This window comes from Crocuta crocuta, unplaced genomic scaffold (assembly GCF_008692635.1).
Source record: "Crocuta crocuta isolate KB4526 unplaced genomic scaffold, BGI_CrCroc_1.0 scaffold1077, whole genome shotgun sequence".
Taxonomy (NCBI): domain Eukaryota; kingdom Metazoa; phylum Chordata; class Mammalia; order Carnivora; family Hyaenidae; genus Crocuta; species Crocuta crocuta.
In genome coordinates, this window is record NW_027528413.1 from 87,818 (window position 1) to 96,265 (window position 8,448).

Genomic DNA, 8,448 nt, shown 5'->3' on the forward strand with positions numbered 1-8,448 from the left:
GCAGAGTGAAACTATTATCTTCATTTTAATGAGGAGACTGAGTCACACTGCTGTTCAGTAACCTGCATAGAGTGCAACAGCTCATAAATGGCAGAGTTAAAATGCAAACCCAGGTCTCTCTGTATCCAAATCCCACACCCTTTGCAGTCCATCCCTCCACCTCCAGGTTACACGAAGATGTGGGGTAGTAATGTGGTGGTCTTGAAGCCAGGCAAAGGAGTCAATTCAGCCTGATGGTGGTGGAAAGTCTAGCCACAAGCTCTCCTGGACTGGTGCCTGTCAGTGGGGTGGGGGTAGGGGGGGCCCCCTCCTGTGCCTGTGCTGTAGACATCAGTGAATTTGTCTGCTGAGGTCCTGCTTGACCTCTTCTCTTTGGAGTTCCCTTGAGGCTCCAGGTACCCTCTTTGGTTTTACTCAGTTTGGATGTGTAGGTTGAAGAGCTTATATGGTGGAATTTCTGTATTTCTTCATCTAGTTTTGGGCTACACATGGATCATGATGAAGCAAGTCAAAAATCCTATGAAGAGAAGAAAAAGAATCAATGGAACTTCTTCAAGCATTCCCCAAAGTCTCCAACTCAGGTACATTTCCTTCTAGGGCTCACTGAATGGACACCAGCTACCCTTCTCTAGATGAGCACCCAAGGCTGACAGCTTACATATGCTTCCTCAGGAAGAGGTCTTGGAGTTGCCCATTGGTTTGGTACACAGAGAGCCATTTATGCTGTTGATCTACACTGACAACTTTCTCCCAATGTAAAATTTTTCAAGCAGTGCCTTCTCGGGATCTAGGGGTAATGCACTTTCAATAGAAAACATTATGTCTGGTTGATAAAGCTGAGATTTGTGCCATGCAGTGATGATAAATTATTCTTTGTTGGCTTTGGAGGATTTCACATAAAATTAAAAATCGTATCTCCAAGAGCTGACTCCTAGAATGTTAGATCTGGAAGTGGCCCTCAAGACTGAGTATTCAGCCCTTCTTTTTAGAGACAAATAAATCTACAAAGTCCCAGAAAGAAGTGTGGCACAGGGCCCGATTTTGTGTGATATATGTGGGAGCCAATGGTACAGCTCACAGGGATCATGGTGTTCTGGCCCCTTTACCCAGTGAGGACTTGGACCCAGTGATCCCTCAATTTCAGTGACACACAAACATATCAGGTGGTACTTGTATTATAGACTCTTCCAGCTCTCGGCACCACTGTATCACTGGATCTCTTTTGTGAAAACATGCCCTCTGCAGGGTGGGCCCTGGTCACTCCCCAGAGCATGGATGATGATGATCCTGATGATGACTGATGACAATGAAAACATCATCTCAGAAAACCCGGAAAGGGTTGGAAACGACTCATGTTCTAGTAGTTTGCGAGGATGCCTTGGGGTACCCGACCCCTTCCCCCCACCCAGCTGCACTTCTCCTCAAAGTCATTCATGTGATGTGGTTGTTTCTCCGTCTGAAGGACCACTGAGGCAGCCTGACAGAGATGAGGAAACAGGTCAGCTGAGCAGAACCAAAATACCCAACACTACAATTAGTTCTCCACAAATACCAGCCCCAAGAGCTCTTTTATTTACATACTGCACACAAGCAGATGTTTACACTAACATTTATAGACAATGAAGAATTAAGTAGTGTTTTTCATGCTCTCTGTATAACAAGGCACTGATATGTATGCTACTGATCTAGAAATAGTGCCTTCCAAAGGAGTTTGTTTCAATGATTTGGAAAATGCAGGTCCAAACAGCTCATTTCTTCAGATTACCGAACTGATTTGCTGTTACTGCAACTAGAGGCCTTTAAGAGTCACTGATGGGCTCTCAGATGAAGTGAGAAGCTGGCAAGAAAAAGGATGTCTGGAGGGACATCTTTGTCTTTTTGACATTGGGGACAGTGTGTCTCAGGCTCCCCTTTTTAACTTTTTATCTTGAGATAATTTTAGACTTACAAAGGGATATTGAACATGGTCCAGTAGTTCTCATATGCCCTTCACCCAGCTTCCCCTTATGTTAACATCTTATATAAACATAGACTATCAAAATGCATTAGCTTTGATACAATACTATTAACCAAACTGCAAAATTTATTCATATTTCATCAGTTTTTCCACTGAGGTCCTTTTACTGTTCCAGGATTCCACAATGCATTTGTTGCCTTAGTCATGCCACGGGTCCTCAATCTCCTCCTATTCTGTGACAGTCTTTCCTCGTCATTCACGACCTTGATATTTTTGAAGATTAGTGGTCAGATATTTTGTAGAACATCCCTCAACTTGGGTTTGTCTGATGTTTTTCTCATGATTAGAATAGAACTTTCTCATGACTAGATAGAAATAGACTGAGGTTGGGGAGCCTTTTTTGGTTAAATTTAAGGAAAAGAATTACTTTCTTCTGGCTTTCTTCACCCTCCCTCAATGTCCTGAATGTACTTGCTCTGTGTCCAACCCAATGGTAGAGGCATGGGTCACTGAGGAAAAAGGTGCTTTTTATTTTTTCTTTCTTTCCTTTTTTAAATAAGTGTCCTCAAATTCCAGGAAGGAATTCCAATTTCTTACATCAAGACTACAAAGAGGCAGAACAGTGCTTCATTTGAAATGGTTTGAGAAAGAATGGGAAAAGATATTTGCAAATGACATATCAGATAAACGGTTAGTATCCAAAATCTATAAAGAACTTACCAAAATCAACACCAGAAAAACAAATAATCCAGTGAAGAAATGGGCAGAAGACACGAATAGACACTTTTCCAAAGAAGATATCCAGATGGCCAACAGACACATGAAACGATGCTCAGCATCCCTCCTCATCAGGGAAATACAAATCAAAACCACACTGAGGTATCACCTCACTCCAGTCGGAGTGGCTAAAATTAACAAATCAGGAAACAACAGATGTTGGCGAGGATGTGGAGAAAAGGGCACCCTCTTGCCCTGTTGGTGGGAATGCAAACTGGTGCAGCCCCTCTGGAAAACAGTGTGGAGGTTCCTTAAAAAATTAAAAATAGAACTACGTTACGGCCCAGCAATAGCACTACTAGGAATTTATCCAAAGGTACAGGAGTGCTGATGCATAGGGTCACATGCACCCCAATGTTTATAGCGGTGCTTTCAACAATAGCCAAATTATAGAAAGAACCCAAATGCCCAACTGATGAATAGATAAAGAATATGTAGTTTATATATACAATGGAATACTACTTGACAATGAGAAAGAATGAAATCCTGCCATTTGCAACAACATGAATGGAATTGGAGAATATTATGCTAAGTGAAATATGTCAGTCAGAGAAAGACAGATATCATATTTTCACTCATATGTGGATCTTGAGAAACTTAGCAGAAGGCCAAGAGGGAAGGGAAGGGGAAACATAGTTTCAAACAGACAGGGAGGCAAACCCATAAGAGACTCTTAAATACAGAGAACAGACTGAGGCTTGATGGTGTGGGGGGGAGAGGGAAAAATGGGTGACGTGCATTGAGGAGGGCACTTGTTGGGATGAGCACTGGGTGTTGTACGTAAGTGATGAATCATGAGACTCTACCCCTGAAACCAAGAGCACACTGTATACACCGTATGTTAACTACCTTGACAGTAAATCATATTAAAAAAAAAAGAAATGGTTTGAGAAGAGTGGCAGTCCCTCCTGCAGCTGGATTTCATCATTACATTGCTTACTGTGTGAAAAACAATAATATCCCGTTAGCAAAATATTAAACTTGCAATTTTTTGCACTGAATTCTCAGGGAGTTTCCTGAGGTTGCCTCCCCACCTGGGTGATGTGATGTCTCATCTCAGAGGTTCTGACATTTCTTAGTTTTGGTGGAGGGAGAAACACTAAGCCTTAGTTTTCTGGAGTTTCTATAAAGATGAGAAGTATTATGAAATCATCAACATTGTAACTCAGAACATGATCCTTCCAATTTACGTCAATGGCTAAGATTACCTTTTTTGAGAAAAGTTTAGGGATTTTAAACATTTTTTAATTTTAATTTTTAATCCAAGTATATTTAACATATAGTGTTATATTAGTTTAGTTTCAGGTGTAGAATATAGTGATTCAGTAATTCTTTACATTATTCAGTGCTCATCATGATAAGTGTAGTCTTAATCATCTTTGCCTCTTTAACCCATCCCCCTTCCCCTGGCAACCACCAGTTTGTTCTCTATAGTTAAGAATATGTTTTTTGTTTGTCTCTTTTTTTCTTTGTTCACTTGTCGTGTTTCTTAAATTCCACGTATGAGTGAAATCATATGGTATTTGTCTTTCTATGACTGACTTATTTCGCTTATTATTATACCCTCTAGATCATCCATCCATGTTATTGCAAATGGCAATAGTTCATTCTTTTTTTAGTAATATCTATCATCTATCTATCTATCTATCTATCTATCTATCTATCTATCTAATGTCCTCTTTGGCCATGCATCATTTGACAGACACATGGGTTGCTACCGTATCTTGGCTATGGCAAATAAAAGGGTGCTTATATCTTTTTGAATTGGTATTTTCATTTTCTTTGGGTAGATAGTCAATAGTGGAATTACTGGATCATATGGTAATTCTATTTTTAATTTATTTAAACATTAAAAAATTTTTTTAATGTTTTTATTTTTGAGAGAGAGACAGAGACAGAGACAGAGTGTGAGCAGGGGGAGGGCAGAGAGAGAGGGAGACACAGAATCCGCAGCAGGCTCCAAGCTATGAGGTGTCAGCATAGAGGCCGACACAGGGCTCAAACTCACAAATGGCAAGATCATGACCTGAGCTGAAGTCGGACACTTAACCAACTGATCCACCCTGGCACCCTACTATTTTTAATTTTTTGAGGAACCTGCATACTGTTTTCCACAGTGGTTGCACCAGTTTGAATTCCCAGCAATAGCAACAGTGCACAGGATTCTTTTTTCCCTACATCCTCCCCAACACCTATTTCTTTTTTTAAAAAATAGTTTATTGTCAAGTTGGTTTCCATATAACACCCAGTGCTCATCCCAAGTGCCCTCCTCCATGCCCATCACCCCCCTTCCTCTCTCACCCACCTCCATCAGCCCTCAGTTTGTTCTCAGCATTCAAGAGTCTCTCATGGTTTGCCTCACTCCCTCTCCCCCACTATTTTTCCTCTTCTTCTCCCCCATGATCCTCTGTTAAGTTTCTCCTAATCCTCCTATACGTGCAAACATATGGTATCTGTCCTTCTCTGCCTGATTTATTTCGCTCAGCATAACACCCTCAAGTTCCATCCATTGTTGCTACACATGGCCAGGTTTCATTCTTTCTCATTGCCATGTAGTATTCCATGGTATAGATAAACCACATCTTCTTCTTTTTTTTTTCTCTTACAAATAGTTTATTGTCAAGTTGGAAACCACATCTTCTTGATCCATTCGTCCGTTGATGGACACTTAGGCTCTTTCCATGTTTTGGCTATTATTGAGAGTGCTGCTGTGAACAATGGGGTCCATGTGCCCCTATGCATCAGCACTCCTGTATCCCTTGGGTAAATTCCTAGCAGTGCTATTGCTGGGTCATAGGAGAGTTCTAGTGTTAATTTTTTTTAAGAACCTCCACACTGTTTTCCAGAGGGGCTGCACCAGTTTCCATTCCCACCAACAGCGTAGGAGGGTGCCCGTTTCTCCATATCCTCGCCAGCATCTAGAGTCCTCTGATTTGCTCATTTTAGCCACTCTGACTGGCGTGAAGTGGTATCTCAGTGTGGTTTTGATTTGTATTTCCCTGATGAGGAGGAACGCTGAGCATCGTTTCATGTGTCTGTTGGCCATCTGGATGTCCTCTTTGGAGAAGTGTCTGTTCACATCTTCTGCCTATTTCTTCACTGGATTATTTGTTTTTTGAGTGTGGAGTTTGGTGAGTTCCTCACAGATTTTGTATACTAGCCCTTTATCTGATATCCCAACACTTATTTCTTATATTTTTCATTTTAACCATTCTGACAGGTGTGAGGTGATCTCTCATTATGGTTTTGACTTATTTGCATTTCCCTTATGATTAGTGATGTTGAACATCTCTTCATGTTTCTGTTGGCCATCCATGTGTCTTCTTTGGAAAAATGTTCATTTCTCCTGTCCATTTTTAAATTGGATTACTTGTTTCTTGGGTGTTGAGTTGTATAAGTTCTTTATTTTAGACATTAACCCCTTATCATATATCATTTGCAAATATCTTCTACTAATGTGTTTTTTTTTTTTTTGCTTTGTTTTGTTTTGTTGATGGTTTCCTTCACTGTGCAAAACCTTTTTATTTTGGTGTAATCCTAGTAGTTTAATTTTGCTTTTGTTTACCTTACCAAAGGAGATATGTCTAGAAAAATGTTTCTACAGCGGATGTCAAAAAGATTACTGCCTATATTTTCTTCTAGGAGTTCTATGATTTCAGGTCTCACATTTGGGTAAAGGTTTAGGGCTTTATATTTTTAATGCTCTATTGAACATCAAAGTTATTAGAAGTTGTTAACGTTGTTGCTATTTTACAGGTGATATCATTGAGATCAGAGAGGGAAAAACAACCAATTACTCATCCAGTGGAAGCTCTATTAACCCATTTTATAGGTGCTCAGTTCTTTCCTGGTTAGAGTAAGGGCATATAGATTTATAGGACATGGTCCCTATCCTTAAAAAGCTTAAAAATCTAGAATGAAAGTGATTACTACTCCATTTAAAGTGACAATGACAAAGAAGTATGTTATGGTGTTGATGCCGAGTGTCATAAGAATTCATAGACAAGTCGGGGCACCTGGGTGACTCAGTCAGTTAAGTGTCCGACTTTGGCTCAGGTCATGATCTCAGGGTTCATGAGTTCGAGCCCCACATTGGGCTCTGTGCTGAGAGTTCAGAGCCTGGACCTACTTCAGATTCTGTCTCACTCTCTTTAACCCTCCCCTACTCGTGTGTTCTCTTTCTCTCTCTCTCTCTCTCAAAATAAATAAACATTAAAAATTTTTTTAAAAGCTCAATAAAGCTTTAAAGAGGAAGTAAAAACTGAACTGCTCTTTGACAATTCATAGAATTTGGAGATAGAAAAAACCATTTCCTATAAGGCCCCAGAAGCCTGGCAAAAAAATTTGGAGGATTGAGGGCACATGAGTGACATGGGAAAGGTTGTGTTTACAGCAGTTTAATCTGCTTGAGCTGTGCAGTGGGATGAATAATTGCAGGCTAGAGAGTCATTATCACTAGTCAAGAACAATATTTATTCTGGGCCTCCCGGAGGCAGCACCAAAGCAGCAGGGTTTGTTGGTGAGACTAGGAATCAGGTAGGAAAGGAAAATTGCTGTATGGATTAAGTGGGAGAGCCTTTCTGGAGTAAATGTATTCCTGAGTGTTTCTTCAATTAATTTAAAAAGTATATTGGATACCATTTTATGTTTTTTTTAATGTTTACCTATTTTTGAGGGAGAGAGAAGAGCACATGCAGGGGGAAGAGCAGAGAGAGAGAGGGAGACACAGAATCTGAAGCAGGCTCCAGGCTTTGAGCTGTCAGCACAGAGCCTAATGCGGGGCTCAAACCCATGAGCTGTTAAATCATGACCTGAGCCAAAGTCGGATGCTCAACCAACTGAGCCACCCAGGTGCCCCCTTTTTAAAAAGTTTATTTATTTATTAAAAAATTTTGTTAACGTTTATTCATTTTTGAGAGATACAGAAAGAGGGCAAGCTGGGTGGGACAGAGAGAGATGGAGACACAGAATCAGAAGAAGGCTCCAGGCTCTGAGCTGTCAGCACAGAGCCTGATGTGGGGCTTGAACTCATGAACCATGAGATCATGACCTGAGCTGAAGTCAGATGCTAAACTGACTGAGCCACCCAGGCACCCCTATTGGTTACCATTTTAAAAGTGCTTGTTATGTGCTATTTATGTGCATTAATTAATGTAATCTCTTTTCTACAGAGGAACAAACTGAGGCTTGGAAAATAAGTCACTTCTTCCAAATCACAGGGCCAGAAAACAGCAAAGTAAACTTTCCTAAATGGGCCTGGTTTCAGAGTCCCTATCTGTCCTGATGCCCAATACATGGCTACAGTATTTCTTCTATGTTAGAGCTGGAAGAACCTTTGAATTCTAGTCCATGCTCTTGTCTTAATGAAGAGCTGGCCAAAACCCAAAGGGGGAAAGTGGTGCACCTAATCCCGGATAAATTAGCAATTCTGCAAAATATTGGTGTCTCTGATACCAGGATCCCTGGGGTGTGTCTGATCCTGAATGCTCTGTGATTTGGGGGAACAAACCTTCTCTAAAAGAACTCAGGCTTTAGATTTTGCGGATTAGAACCACGGTCCCCATGTTCTTCAGTGACTCCTATTTCTCCAGTTGTGACTAAAGATCTGGTTCAGGAAGAGGTTTAAAGGAGGGCTTTCCTAGCTGGAGCTCATGTACCCAAGGCTGAGAAGTCAGTGGTAGGGATGGTGGACATAGATGTCATCACACCTTTGT